Genomic DNA, 16,884 nt, shown 5'->3' with positions numbered 1-16,884 from the left:
CCAGTCCATGCCGACTATTACATCAAAACCTCCTAATTCTACGGGTATTAAGTCGATTTTAAACGTTTCTCCGGCTAGATTTATTTCACAATCACGACAAATTTTATCGGCTTTGATTAGTTTACCATTAGCTAACTCAATCAAGTACTTAGCATCTAGAGGTAATGATGAACAATTCAATTTAGTGTAAAAATTTATACACACGTAACTTCTATCGGCGCCAGTATCAAATAAAATAGATGCTGATAAGTTATTGATGGTAAACGTACCCGTAACAAGCTCCGGGTCTTCACGTGCCTCTCTAGCATTAATAACAAACGCTCTTCCACGTGCAGGTCCGCCATTCTTTTCTGGATTCGGGCACTGACTCTTATAATGACCTTGTTTTCCACACCCAAAACAAGTAACGTTAGCCAAAGCAGTTCTATTTGCGTTGGTGGCAGGAGTCTTGTTACCATTTGCATTTGTAACGAGAGCCTTACAATCTTCAGCAAGATGTCCCTGTCGATTGCATTTGGTGCACAACACACTACAGTAACCAAAGTGATGTTTGTGACAACGGTTGCATAAAGGACTTTGTCCTTTGTAACCAAAGCCTGAACCGCTACCCGCACCTTTCGTGGTTTCTTGTTTCTTATAAGGTTGTTGTTGGTTACCTCGATCATAACCTCCATTCCACTTTTTCTTGTTCCCCAATACCTTCACCTCAGTATTGAATGCTTTCTTGTCCAAAATGACCTGATCCATTAGCTCGTTCGCCATGGTTATAGCTTCATGAATTGTTTTAGGTTTCGATGCTGTAACGTTTGCCTTGACCTTTTTGGGCAAACCACCTTTGTACATTTCTATCTTCCGTGCTTCGGTTGGAACCAATTCAGGACATAGTAAAACCAATTCCATGAATCGCTGATTGTAGTTGGTGATTTCAGTACCAACCACCTTCAAACTTCGTAACTCATCTTCTAACTTAATAACCTCATTCCTTGGACAATACTCGGTGATTATCATTGTTTTGAATTCTTCCCACGGAGTATCATAAGCTACATCTCCTCCTACAGCCTTCACATAATTTTTCCACCACGTGAGTGCACTATCTTGTAAAGTGCACGATGCGTATTTGGTCATGTCCTTTTCAACACAACCACTGATTTTGAACACAGTTTCCATCTTTTCTATCCACCGGGTTAAACCGATCGGTCCTTCCGTTCCACTGAATGATGATGGCTTGCAAGCTTGGAACGTCTTGTAGGAGCATCCTACACGAGGATTTGGATTAACTGCAGCAGCTCTTGCAGCCTCAACCCATAACATTCTGTCGTTCACTCGCTGGTTGATGAGTTCCTCGAGTTCTTGTTCCGTCATTCGATTCAATCGCGCCATTTCCTAATGAAAGAAAATAATTATTCACATGGAATATTATAGATGTAGTGTGTATTTATAGTACATTTATAGCTTGTTAATAATATGAACTAGGTATTATTATAAAAGCCCTTTCTTCTTATTAGCGTTTTATAATTATATCTAGGGTAGTACCTACCCGTTAATGTTCATACTTATTAGCTTAGTACAGAACCAATTACTACAATCTAAATAATACTTAACCATGGAAAATTATTGCATTTCATACTTCGCTATTTTACATATGCTTATCTTACATCGAACATTAAACAAACCACACTAATAATATTATACAAAACATTATTTGATTCCATGGTTTAATTCGGCAGCGCATCGTTTGATCTATTTCCCAAAACATTTATGTCCAGGGAATCCCCCAACGCGAATCCTAGCTGTCTCCCTACGTTTTGGCTGAGGAGCCGAAGAACTAGATGCGGGGATAGCACTAATAGGAATAGCGGGGATAGGAGTGGTAGTGTTGAGTGGAATTGGTGCCACATCATTCTCATTAAACTCGGGATTTGGATTTTCTAATTCATTAGCCTTTCGTTTCTTTCCTAGTTCGAACTCGTCTTTTGTAATTTCCTGTATTTCTTCCTCGGGTTCACTTTCCTCCTCGGGTTCACTTTCCTCCTCGGGTTCACTTTCCTCCTCGGGTTCACTTTCCGATATTTCTATAGTTGGTTCATCCGGAAATTGTGAGTCTTCCCCAAAAATACCACTTTCGTCATCGGATATGTTAATGACTGAAACACAATCTGAAGGTTCTGATTCGGAGTCGCTGAATGTGATAATAAGTTTCGAGCCCGACATCTATCACACAACAACTAACCCATTAGTACTTACATAATATTTACACATAAATTTTAACCAACAGTGATAAGCAATGTTTTTTTTTTAAAATCAGACCCGGTCAAAGTCCAGACTTTACTAATGTATCCTAACGACTCTCGGTTAGACACACTAATGCAAACCTGGTTCGCTAAGACCAACGCTCTGATACCACATGTCATAACCCGTCCTTAACCAATAGAACGTGTTAGATAACGTATGATTTCATTGCGAGGTATTGACCTCTATATGCGACATTTTTAAAAGAAACTGCATATATTATACATTACAAACCACAACCGTTATTTTTGTTACAAGCTTTAGACAATAAAAAGATGATTATCGTTTAGCGATAATCTTCGACTTACAAACTTTACAAATGATAATAACAACACGGTTTCTAGCATATTTTACAGTACAACATCTCGGATATGCAGTTTTATTTTTGACACAAACATGCGTACGCAAGATCCTGCTTAGATCCAACATAATGCAGCGGAAGCTTTAGAAATCACCTGAGAATAAACATGTTTTAAAAGGTCAACATAAAGTTGGTGAGATATAGGTTTAGTGCCGGCAGCAATATATATATATAGACCACAAGATTTCGTATATAAACAGTTTCATAAAAGTATTCTAAGTGGTTGAGCACTCGGTAACCATACTTAACATTTTCACGTCGCATATTCCCTTTAATATGAAATCTTACTACACCATACCAAGTGTAGTCACAAAACGAAGTACTGTGCAACCGTTGAATACTGGTCGTCCAGTCCGGTTGGGGTTGTCAGGCCCGATAGATCTATCAACAGGATTCGCGTTTACAATACCGCTGTAAATATTAGTTACCAAGCTACAGGGAAGTATGCCAGTGGTACAACTCAACGTAGAACATATTTTTCAGTTACTTGTGTCCATATCGTAAAACATAAAATACATGTATTCTCATCCCGAAATATTTAGAGTTTAAAAGTGGGACTATATACTCACTCTTGTCTTGATGATATATATATTTTGACTCGGTCTTCCGGTTGATATCACGAACCTATCCATATATAATATATCAATATGTTTTCATTTTAAAACAAACGTTATATATATATATACTTGTTATACTTTTAATATTTTGAATATTTCCTTAGTCCGTAGTTAGCAGTTCGTTGTTAGTAATTCAATTTTAATGGTTCATTTTTAGATGTTTAATATACCCGCAATGAAATAAATAAAACCCCCAACGAAATAAATAAAACCCCATCGTATATGTATTGGTCGAGATTAATCTTGACCCATGGTACCGGTGTTGTCAAATGACGTGTTGCGTACATAAAGTACCGGTGTTGTCAAATGACGTGTTGCGTACAATCATGGGATCTTATGATTAATCTTCTCGTGTTGCTTACGGGTGATCCTGAACCATATGAAATTGAATTATGAGTACATATATATAAAATATCATGTTATCTTAGAAGTATGTGATTTTATGTAAATTTTTCCAATGAATCCCGAAGTTGAAAATGTCTAGGATAGCCAATTTTGTTTCGGTCATAGTTTCTTCGTTACAAGTCCGTTTTCGTTGATTCAAATTGCCATCTTCTTGGATCGAGTTCTTCTTTAAGACGATGAACTGTAAATACCTTGGTTTGTATTCAAAATCATACGGCATAAGTGAAAGTTTAGTGAAACATATGAAGTTAAACATTTTGTTACAACAAAATCATTTAATGACCATTTTTCCAAAAATACTTATACTTTGAAAAACCAAGTTTTACCTTGTTAAATTAACATATAAATAAGTTATGTTACATGTCTTGAAGTATTTTAAAAGTTAAGTTAGAAGGATCTATTTAGTTTGCAAACAAGTTTGAAACATTCAAACTATGTTCTTGTTGTTAAACTTTTGTACCACAAAATAAGATAGCTATAGCTATATATATATGAATCAAATAAGGTTATGAACATAGACTCTACCTCAAGTTCCTTGGATAAGTTTGCTGTAAAAGAGGAGTAAGAAGCTAGAATCAAAAGGGTGTTGTAAGTGGATGAAAGATTGGAAGTAAGTTGGTGTTCTTGGAGGGTTTTCTTGAAGTGTTTTTGTATGGTTTTCTTATGGTGTTTTAGTATGGTTTTTGAAGCTAGATCTTCTTGGTAAGTTGCTGAAGTGTTATGGAGTTTAGAGTTCTTGAAAGAGTGTGTGTTTTTGCTAAGATAATTGAAGTGAAAGTGAATCAAAAATGGGAAATGAATGGAAGTATTTAAGGTGGTGATGGTGGCGTTTTTGATGGTGTACAAGGACAAAAGTTTTAGTTGTTTTCTTGTATAATTAGTCAAGTAATCATCCAAAAGTAATTACCTAGCTCTAAGGGCATGAATAATGGCTGGTTAGGTGGTGATTTTGATGTGTATTTACTATTAGTAAATACGTATAGGAGCTAGGTATGATACGAGTACAAATACTCTAGGTATACGTATAGAAATTTTGTGAAAAATGAAATGAGGATTCAAATATAGCTATCTTTTGTGAATACACTTATATGGTTTTATGTATTTAAGTCTTTAAAAGTGATTAAATACATTACTTATACAATATATGTATAACATTATAAGTCTTAAGTATTTATGTCAAATAACGTTACGTATAGTTGTCGTTTTGAAAACTTAAGTTAGTAGTTTCAAAATACACATATAACTTGTTGTTATTAATACAAAATGAGATATTAAAACATTTATTAATCATGTTAAATATGTATATATACATTTATATACACAAACGTATAATTATCATATATTGTATAGTTCGTGATATCATCGGTCAAACTAGACGGTCAAACGTTGTGTAAAACTCTTTTCGGAAATATAAGTCTCGACAATTTGGATTGCTTATCATGTTGGCAAGGTTTAATTTATGTAAATATTAATCTTATAAGTATAGTATGATCGAAAAAGTGCGGGTCGTTACAATTCGGCTCTATCTATATCCAAATAAGAGTAATTTCCCCCTTTGAAATGGTGATGGCTTGTCATTTGACTCTACACACCGTGTGTATCAAAATTCTCATCTATCTTTCTACCGTTTAGTATCAATCCTCTACAATCGGCAGACGCTAACTCCTCAGGCGTATATATACGTAAAGCCTGAGCCATGTCCAGTAAAGACATGTGGCGCATCGAACCGCCTAACAAAAATCTAATAAAAGAACGATCGGTTAAACTAGCTACCCGATCATTCAACTCTATACTACATAACAATTCTTCACACCATACTTTATATACAGGTCTACGTATGGTGAATAAACATATCCAGTCATTAAAAGAAGAATTACCATACCTCTGTACAAGTAATTCCCTAATTGGCCCGGCCAATTCTACAGCTTCTAAGGGTCCCCATTCTATGACCCTTGGTACCTCAACAACCTTAGAATGAAGAGTATGCAAACCCCGTTGATATTTTGGATAATCTATCCAAAGTCTGTCAAATCTCAGGTTCGGGTGCAACTCTTCCAAGTGCATATCGGAAAAAGTCATGACTGGATGAGGTACATCCTGCTTGTAGTAGTTATCCACCTCCTGTTGTTCCAAATTCTCAGCAGGAGCATTGCGGCCTTGGGATGAAGATTCACCCCTTTCATTCTGCAAAACACATCAAACACAAATTTTGTGCATCCAAATATGCATTAGTGTCAGCAAAATCATCAATCAAAATAATTACAATGACATTATCAATTTATATCAAACTTAAGCTCATTTTCATATTTTCATCAAATCTACACTTTTTCAAATAAGCATATACGAAAATGTTCGCCAAGTTCATAAGCATTCAACTCAAATAACATGTCAAAATAATCATTACTAGCAATTAAACAAGTCTCAAATGGCATTATCTTTCAAAAATCAAGTTCATGAATTTTAGACTTGAAAAAGTCCACTTTAATTCTCAAAATCATGTTTAGGCTCAAAGTTTGGATCATTTAACTACCTAAACATGTTACACTACTTAATTTAGCAACAATTCATGACAAAAATCGGCCATAACCTGTTTATATCAAAAAGCCCCAAATTTTCTCAAGAACACAAACCCTAGATTACTCAAAATTTGAAGTTTAAGGCTTCTAATCATGTTAAACAGCATCAATCTAGGTTATACAAGCATAATACATAAACAATTTTAGTCTAATTACACTAAAAAGCATCAAAATCAAATTGGGGAAAAAATTGCTCAAGAACATCAAATTTCGAATTAAATGGTGTTTAGGTGTAGAAATTTACCGTTTTTCTTGAGTAATTCTTAGATAGCATCCTTCTCAACATGATTTTAGCAAAAAATTTGGTGATTAACGGTTAAAAATTGGGATTTTTGGGGGTGTTTTTGGGGTTTTTCGGGTCTATTTTCGCAGCAGTTTTTGAGTTTTTGGGTTGGGGACTGAAACTGATCGTGCAGCTCTTTTTATTTTTTTTCTGTAATCCGGCCCCTCCGCGAGTCGCGGCGAAATGCACTTCAAACTCCGCGACTCGCAAAGTTTTTTTTTTTTTTTTTTTTTTTTTATAATCATTAACTTTTGAAAACAATTAAGAAATTAATTTTAAAATTTTGTTTCCCTTGTTATTTAGGACGAAGTCGTTTCGGATCGATGTCCTAGTCCGTCTCTCGACAAAATTTTAAAATTTGTCTTTTTGTAGCGATTGTTTTAAAAGCTAAGATTTTTGGGTTTTTTAATGTTTTTGGCATACTTTAAATTAATAAGATTAAAAATAATGATAATAAAAGTTCTCGTCCCTCCCTTGGGTAAAGCAATTTCGGTTCAAAGACCTAGTCTTCAACTTACGACGAATTTTAAAAATCATATTCTTAACTTAATGAGATAAAGTAAATTTTTGTTTTTAAATTCACACAACTTAAATATAAAATTCAAAATTAATATTAAAAATTCACACCAAACTCAAAATTTAAAATGCATAAAATTAAAATTTTATATTTTAAAAATTAAAAATTCACACCAAACTTAAAATTTGAAATGCATAAAATTAAAAATTTATATTAATTTTTCAAATATTTTAAATATATTGTTTTTACAAAGTTTACAATATTAATTTAAGATTTAAATATTAATTTTAAAAACATGGTAAAAATAAATTTAAAAATCTTTTTGTCTTTTTATCCCACTTTAATCAATCAAATATTATCAAAAATATGCGCCCCTCTTTTCGGTAAAGTAATTTCGGTTCCAAGACCTAATTTAACTCATGACGAATTTTTGAAATATTTTCGGTTGATTGTTTAAAGATATTTATACCTTATAATAAACGTTAAATTTCGCAGTGATGTAATAAATTTTTGAATGATATCAATAATTTCGGTCGCCAAACCTAATTTTATTCAATATCAATTTAATACTTTTTAGCGAACAAATTAGCGTTTATTATCAAAAGGTTAAAAATAAAAATAAAAATAAAAACTGTACAGACATACCTGTGGAATAGATTTCTTAGTTATATGATCTATCCCATTCATAAGATAGTCGGTTTAATTGATTTTCCATGGCTACATAGGCGTAACCTCGAGCATTCAGTGTCTTTTCTTCTAAACATATGAACAGTCCGTCTCTGCATAAAGTAACAAATTCGGTATTTGAATAGGTTTGATTATTTGAACATTTACCTCCATGTGACCATTTTCCGCATTTGTGACATCTTTCTAGGTGTCGTGCTCTTCTTTTCGCTGCGGATTTTGATTTTCCTTTACCAAATTGTAACTTATTATCTTCGCATCTGGATTCTTTTCTAACTCCGTCCATTCTTTCTCTGATTACTGATACTATTTCACTCGGTAGTATGTCATTATTACGTTTAGTGATCAAAGCGTGTAGCATTAGACCATGGTTTAGTTCACAGGCAGTCTTCATTTCGTAAAAACCTAAAAAAATAAAAATTCAGAATGGGGGGAGAAGACTAGTTCTTTAGGGTCTGCTAGGGAAAGACCATTCGGGTTCCATTTTCGAGAACTACACGAAAACAGACAATCTAACTCTAACAGAAATACATATTATCCTTTAAAGACTTGATTCTCCCCATACTTAGTTAGCTGTGGTGTCGAAATTGTGATTAACTTCGTTGTCGACTTCCATCGGACCATGTATGTAATTTTTAACTCTGTGACCATTAACTTTAAATTCAATCCCATTTGAATTTATTAATTCTATCGTTCCGTATGGGAAAACTCTTTTGACTATGAATGGTCCAGACCATCTTGATTTCAATTTTCCAGGAAATAGCTTGAATCGTGAATTGAAAAGAAGAACTCTGTCTCCTTCTTTAAATTCTTTTGAACTTCTGATTCTTTTATCATGCCATTTCTTCGTTCTTTCTTTGTAGATTAACGAATTTTCGTATGCTTCATGTCTTAATTCTTCTAATTCATTTAGTTGACTTAATCGTAGACGTCCGGCTTCATGTAAATCAAGATTACATGTCTTCAAAGCCCAAAATGCTTTGTGTTCAATTTCTACTGGAAGATGACATGCTTTTCCATAAACAAGTCTAAAAGGTGTGGTTCCAATTGGAGTTTTGTAGGCTGTTCTAAAAGCCCAGAGTGCATCCTCCAATTTAATGGACCATTCCTTCGGATTTGATCCTACAGTTTTCTCTAGAATACGTTTTAAAGCTCGGTTGGTATTTTCAACTTGTCCACTTGTTTGTGGATGATATGCGGTGGAGATTTTATGAGTTACTCCATATTTTTTAAGAACTTTCTCAAGTTGATTATTACAGAAATGAGTACCCCGATCACTTATTAAAGCTTTCGGTGTTCCTAACCTTGCAAAAAGACGTTTTAAAAAGTTGACTACAACTCGTGCATCGTTAGTTGGGAGAGCTTGTGCTTCCGCCCATTTAGATACATAATCAATGGCTACGAGTATATATAGATTATTATGAGATTTTGGAAATGGACCCATAAAGTCAATACCCCAAATGTCAAATACTTCACATACTTGGATGACATTTTGTGGCATTTCATCACGTTGACTTATTTTTCCGGCCCTTTGACATGCATCACAGGATTTGCAAAGAAGGTGTGCGTCTTTGTAAATTGTAGGCCAATAGAATCCAGCTTCATAAACTTTTCTTGCTGTTAGTTGAGGCCCATAATGCCCTCCTGTTGGTCCTGTGTGACAATGATTTAAAATTTTACTAGCTTCATCTCCAAATACACATCGGCGTATTATTCCATCGGGACAACTTTTAAACAGATGTGGATCTTCCCAGAAATAGTGTTTTATATCACTGAAGAATTTCTTTCGTCTTTGGTACGATAATCCTTTTTCAAGGAATCCACAAACTAAGTAGTTTGCATAGTCTGCAAACCATGGGATTTCTTTATAATCTATCTTCAATAGATATTCATCAGGAAAGTTGTCTTGTATGGCTGATTCATTCAGAACTTCTAATTCGGGATTTTCAAGACGAGAAAGATGATCAGCGGCGAGATTTTCTGCTCCTCTTTTATCTCGGATTTCAATATCAAACTCTTGTAAGAGTAAGATCCAACGGATTAATCTTGGTTTAGCATCTTGTTTTGAAAATAGGTATCTAAGAGCAGAATGGTCGGTATAGACCACCGTTTTTGCTAGAACGAGATATGATCGAAATTTGTCAAAAGCAAAGACAATAGCAAGGAGTTCTTTTTCAGTAGTTGTATAGTTCGTTTGTGCTCCTTGTAACGTCTTACTAGCATAATATATAGGTTGAAATCGTTTTTCAATCCTTTGTCCTAAAACGGCTCCCATTGCAAAATCACTTGCATCGCACATTAGTTCAAATGGTAGATTCCAATTTGGTGTTATCATGATCGGTGCATTAGTGAGTTTTTCTTTAAGAATATTAAAAGATTTGATACACTCATCTGAAAAGATGAATGGAGCATCCTTTTCTAGGAGTTTATTCATAGGAGTGGCAATTTTAGAAAAATCTTTTATAAAACGTCGGTAAAAACCGGCATGCCCTAGAAAACTCCTAACTCCTCTAACATTTGTGGGATGTGGAAGTTTAGCAATTACATCTACTTTAGCTCTATCCACTTCAATTCCTTCTTTTGAAATTTTATGTCCAAGAACGATGCCTTCTTTAACCATGAAATGGCATTTCTCCCAATTAAGTACTAGATTTAATTTTTCGCATCTAATTAGCATTCGTTCCAGATTAACTAGACATGATTTAAATGTATCACCGAAGACTGAAAAGTCATCCATGAATACTTCCATGCATTCTTCTATCATGTCGTGAAAAATCGCCATCATACACCTTTGAAAGGTTGCAGGGGCGTTACAAAGTCCAAATGGCATGCGTTTGTAAGCAAAAGTACCATAAGGGCACGTGAATGTGGTTTTCTCTTGATCTTCGGGTGCTATTGGAATTTGAAAATATCCGGAAAATCCATCTAGAAAACAATAGTAACTATTTCCGGCTAATCTTTCCAACATTTGATCTATGAAAGGTAATGGAAAGTGATCTTTTCTGGTGGCGTCATTTAATTTTCTATAATCAATACATACACGCCATCCTGTTACAGTCCTAGTAGGAATAAGCTCATTTTTCTCATTTGTAATGACAGTCATGCCACCCTTCTTAGGCACGCATTGAACTGGGCTTACCCATGGACTATCAGAAATTGGATATATCAAACCTGCATCTAGCAGTTTAATAATCTCTTTCTTAACTACATCTTGCATATTAGGATTTAGTCTTCGTTGGCGTTGCACATACGTTTTATGACCTTCTTCCATAAGGATTTTATGTGTGCAATACGAAGGACTTATTCCTTTAATATCATGAATCTTCCATGCAATGGATGGTTTATGAGCTTTCAACACAGAAATGAGTTGTGATTTCTCATTTTCAGTAAGAGAAGACGATATTATTACAGGTAATTCAGATTCACCATGTAAATAAGCGTATTCCAAATGGTTTGGAAGTGGCTTTAACTCTAATTTCGGAGGTTCTTCTATCGATGATTTATATCGATATCTGTCTTCTTCTTTTAGCATTTGAATTTCTTCTGTTGTTGGTTCATATCCATTAGCTATAAGTGTAGCTAACATTTCAGCTTCATCAATTGGTTCATTACCTTCTCCTAAAGAACATTCTCATGTTCCTTGTAATTCTGGAAATTCTTCTAATAATTCTGCATGTGCATCTATAGTTTGAATATAATAACATGTATTATCTGCAGATTGTGGTTGTTGCATTGCTCTATCAACTGAAAAGGTAACACTCTCATACTCTATACTTAGGGTCAGTTTCTTACCGAACACGTCTATCATTGCTTTAGCCGTGTTTAAGAATGGTCTTCCTAATATGAGAGGAACTTGAGAATCTTCTTCCATGTCCAGAACAACAAAATCTACTGGAAATACTAAAGTACCAACTTTAACTAGCATGTTCTCCATTATCCCTCTAGGATATTTTATTGATCTATCGGCTAGTTGTATGCTTATTCTGGTTGGTTTCAATTCTCCAAGGTCTAGTTTAGCGTATAGTGAATACGGCATTAGATTTATACTAGCACCTAAGTCTGCCAATGCTTCTATTGAACTAAGACTACCCAGAAAACATGGAATTGTGAAACTTCCTGGATCAGATAGTTTTTCTGGTATCTTATTCAACAGCACTGCTGAACAATTAGCATTCATAGTAACAGCCGAGAGTTCTTCCATTTTCTTTCTATTTGAGATTAGATCTTTCAAGAATTTAGCATATCTTGGCATTCCTGAAATCACATCAATGAAAGGAAGATTTACATTTATCTGTTTAAACATATCCAAAAATTTGGATTGCTCGGCTTCAAGTTTTTCTTTCTTCATTTTACTCGGGTAAGGAAGTGGTGGTTGGTATGGTTTAACATAAGGTTTATCCTTAACTGTGTTATCTTCATTATCCTTTTCAACTACCGGTTCTTTTTCCTTATCTTGATCAGGTTGTGGTTCTTGTGGAGTAGGAATAGTTTCATCAGAAGTTACAGGTATTTCAGGTGGTTTAAGTGTTGTACCACTTCTTGTGGTAATAGCTTTAGCTGTTTCATTCCGGGGGTTAGCGTTTGTATCACTAGGTAGACTTCCCGGTTTTCTTTCACCTATTAACCTTGCTAGGTTACTTACTTCTTGTTCCAGATTTTGAATAGAAGCTTGTTGATTTCTAAATGCTTGAGCATTTTGTTCATTGGTTTGTTTCTGAGATGTGAAAAACTGTGTTTGAGTTTCAACTAGCTTCGTCATCATATCTTCTAAATTCGGCTTTTTATCATCGGTTTGTTGTGGTGGTTTGTTTTGAAAATTCGGTCTTTGCTGGTTGTAAGTATTATTGGATACTTGTTGATTGCTAGGACCTTGTTGGTTGTTGTATGGAATATTTCGGTTATAATTCTGGTTTTGATTGTAAATCGGTCTTGGCGGTTGATAATTATTCTGATAATTATTTCCAGGCCTTTGGTTTATGTATGAAATATTCTCTCTTTGTTCCATTGTTAATTCAATACTGAGACAATCTTTTGTCAAATGTGGTCCTCCACACTGCTCACAACTAATTCGTATTGAGTGAATATCTTTAGTCATCTTTTCCATTCGTCTCTCCACAGCATCTATCTTTGCGGAAATGGAATCTAAGTCATGGCTAGAATCGGCTCTAGCTGCTTTAGATGATCTAATGATGTCTTTTTCTTGGTGCCACTCATGTGAGTGGGAAGCAGTATTATCAATAATTTTGTAAGCATCAGTTTCGGTTTTCTTCATAATAGAACCACCAGCTGCTATATCTATGTCTTTTCTTGTAGTGATGTCGCATCCTTGGTAGAATATTTATACTATTTGACAGGTGTCTAAACCATGTTGCGGACATCCTCTTAATAACTTTCCATATCTTGTCCACGCCTCATATAGAGTTTCATTTGGTTTCTGTGTGAACGTAACAATTTCTGCTTGAAGTCTTACGGCTTTAGATGCAGGAAAGAATTGTTTAAGAAATTTGTCAATTAAAACATCCCATGTATCAATCGCCCCTTCAGGTAACGATTCCAACCAATCTTTGGCTTCTCCCTTTAAAGTCCAGGGAAATAACATGAGATATATCTGTTCATCCTCCACTTCTCGGATTTTAAATAGTGTGCAGATCCTATTAAAGGTACGTAGATGTTCATTTGGATCTTCCTTCGGCGCACCACTAAATTGGCATTGATTAGTCACCATTTGTAGAATTTGTCCTTTGATTTCATAATCTGGCGCATTAATGTCTGGATGAGTAATTGCGTGACCTTGGCCAGTGCGTTTAGCTCTCATTCGGTCTTCCATACTTAAAGGTTCCAGATTCTCCATAATTGAATTTGTTGAATCGGTATCACTAGATGATTCTGATTTAATGGTTCGTTCCTCAACAATCTCTGTTTGAATGATTGGTGGTTCCGGAGGAAAGTTTAGTGGTTCAGGATCTACGAACCGTTCCTGAATATTCTCCGGATTCTCAATTGTGAGGTCGGGTTCAAAAAATGGATTATCGGAAATTTGAACTGAAGTACTTGGTCGACTGGATGACGATTCTAAAGAAAAATCAACGGCGGTTATATTTGCTAAATGTCTTGATCTAGTTACAGGTGGTGAACGTACAAAAGGTGATGAACGTCTTGCTCGGTGCATTCACTGAATATCCTATTAGTTTTTAAAAGGAAAGAAAAATTATAATAAGTTATCCAATCAATAGACTTTTCTGATTTTGCCCACGTTTCGAATAGCCAAAAGATGCAGCAGAGGGGCAGGATTCGTTTGGTCTCAATATAATTGAGGACTGTTTGGCTCCAATAACCCGGTCCACGTACAAATCCAACTATTACTACGAACCAGAAAATTTTGATGTCTATCAATTTAACCACTCAAAATAAATTTTCGTAATTTTAAGAAATTTAGATAAGAAGTAGAATAAAAATCTATGTCCTAAAACTAGAATAGCGAGAAATAAGAGAGAAAAAGAGTTCGACGAAAAAGGTTGAAAAAGAAAAAAATGGTTGAAAAATAAAAGGTGACGGAAAAATAAAAGAAACTTATAAAAACTTAAAAATACTTGACTAACCTAATCTTATTACTACAACTAACTTAAAATTATAATCGCAAATTGAAATTACTAATTGGAATGATAATTGGTACATAGTAAAAGGTGTCTAAAAATATTAAAGCTTACAGGAAAAACTAAATCCCAAATGGAAGTAACTTAAAAAGAAACTAAAACTTAAAAAGGCGTCGCAAAATTCTAAAGTACCTAAATCTTAGTCTAAAGAAAAAGCACTTAAAGAATTCTACGGCAAAGCCTAAAAATCTAGGAGTAAAAATCACTATAGCAAAAACTAAGTTTAAAATTAATTATGAGCTAAAAATACAAATATTACGCTACAATGATTAAAAAGGGACAAAATATAAAAATATATAAAAAGTTGTAAAAAGTACAATTTTTATAAAAATATTATTTTTATATTATTTATTTAATAAAACTACTAATTTTACAATTTAATTAAAACTAATTAATACTAAATACATAAATTAAATAAAAAGTAAAAGTAAAAATAAAACTAATTATAATAATAATACATAATTAGGGTTTAATAATAATTAATTAATAATTACCGTAATTAATGCTGAATTAGGGCTTCCTGTTCGCGTGTCAGAGAAGCTCCGCGAGTCGCGGTAATTTATAAAGAAAACCCCGTGAGTCGCGGGGTTCAAAAATTCAGATGACAGCTTATAATTTCAACGCGTTTTTCTTTATTTATTTTTTTTTATTTTATTTTCTGTTTTCTGTTTTTTTTCTTCTATATATAAAAGATATTTAATAAAAGTTATATTTTTATAAATTAAAATAAAGATAAAGAAACTTATAAAACTTAAATATTTAACAAAATCTTAAAAATACTTATATTTTTGTTTTTCTTTTTATATTTTTGAATAATTAAAACGTATTTTTACAAAAACGAATTTTTAATAAAAGTAAACTAAAAATCTTTTTTTTTTATATTAGCGTTGCGCTTCCGGCTTTTAAGATAAGATCCCCGGCAGCGGCGCCAAAAATACTTGATGTTATGCGAGGTGTATATAAAATAGTTATTAATTTTAGCAGGAAATACTATTAAATACGATACAATTTTACACAAGATATTTATTTATTTATAGAATGGATATACTTAAACCTTGCTACAACACTTATAGGCAGTGTACCTAATCGTACAGTAGTGTAGTTTTTAGTAAGTCCGGTTCGTTCCACAGGGAAATCTTTAAACAAAGCTCAACGCTATATTAGTTTACTTTTATTAAAAATACAAATATATATATAAGTAATATTATTATTATAAAGGGGGGTTTTTACCGTTTAATGACCGGTTTGTCAATTTTAAGACTTTAGTCGCAGTTAAAACCTAATGTAAAATATAAAATAAATACAAGACTTAAATTAAAGCTTAAAGTAAATAACGATAATGAAATTGCGAATAATAAAAGTGCGATAAAATAAAATTGCGATAATTAAAAAGTACGATAATTAAAAGTGCAATTAAATATAAAATAAAGGAAATTAAATATGAAATAAAAGAATTATGCTTATTTAAACTTCCGTAATCATGATGTTTGACGTGTTGATTTTAGTTTTATGCCCATGGGTTAATTGTCCTTTGTCCTGGATTATTTAATCTGTCCGTCTGGTTTTTGTCCATAACAGTCCATCAGTCATAAATATAAAGTGCGAGTGTCCTCATCAAATTATTCTTATACTCGAAGTTAAATATTCCAACTAATTGGGGATTCGAATTGTAACAAGGTTTTAATACTTTGTTTAATGAATACACCAGGTTATCGACTGCGTGTAAACCAAGGTTTTACTACTTTGTTAACAATTACACCAATTACCCTTGAATGTAATTCCACCCCTGTTTTAATTATTCTAGTGGCTATTAATCCATTCCCGTGTCCGGTTAAATGAACGATTATTCGTACATATAAATACCCCGCCCATCGTGTCCGATCGAGTGTATATGGTAATTTATAGGGACGCCCAATTGTAAATCTTTATATTAACATTAACAAACTTTCATTTAGTTAAACAAATATAAAGCCCATTAATAGCCCATAGTCCAATTTCCACAAGTGTCGTTCTTTTATCCAAACCCCAATTATGGTACAAAGCCCAATTACCCAATTTTAGTAATTAGCCCAACATCATGATTACTTTGTTTTAAATAAGCATAATAATAACTTAGCTACGAGACATTAATATAAAAAGGTTGAACATAACTTACAATGATTAAAAATAGCGTAGCGTTACACGGACAGAATTTTGACTTACACCCTTACAATATTCGCTAACATACCCTTATTATTAGAATTATAATTAAAATTAAAATATAAATTATAAATATAAATATAAATTTTACGTATGAATGAGGAAGAAAAAGATGATGATTTTGATCAGAATTCGGTTGGCTTTATAGGCAGTTTTCAATTTTGGGGCTCCGCGACTCGCGGTGAAAACCTCTTCAAACTCCGCGAGTCGCGGAGGTTACTTTTACAGCTCAGTCCTTGGAGTTTTTCTCTGCCGACGGTTTTTTATTTATAAATATAATATATATATAATTAATATAAT

The sequence above is a fragment of the Rutidosis leptorrhynchoides genome, chromosome 6 (genome assembly GCF_046630445.1).
Source record: "Rutidosis leptorrhynchoides isolate AG116_Rl617_1_P2 chromosome 6, CSIRO_AGI_Rlap_v1, whole genome shotgun sequence".
NCBI classification, from domain to species: domain Eukaryota; kingdom Viridiplantae; phylum Streptophyta; class Magnoliopsida; order Asterales; family Asteraceae; genus Rutidosis; species Rutidosis leptorrhynchoides.
Note: the sequence above shows the minus strand (reverse complement) of the source record.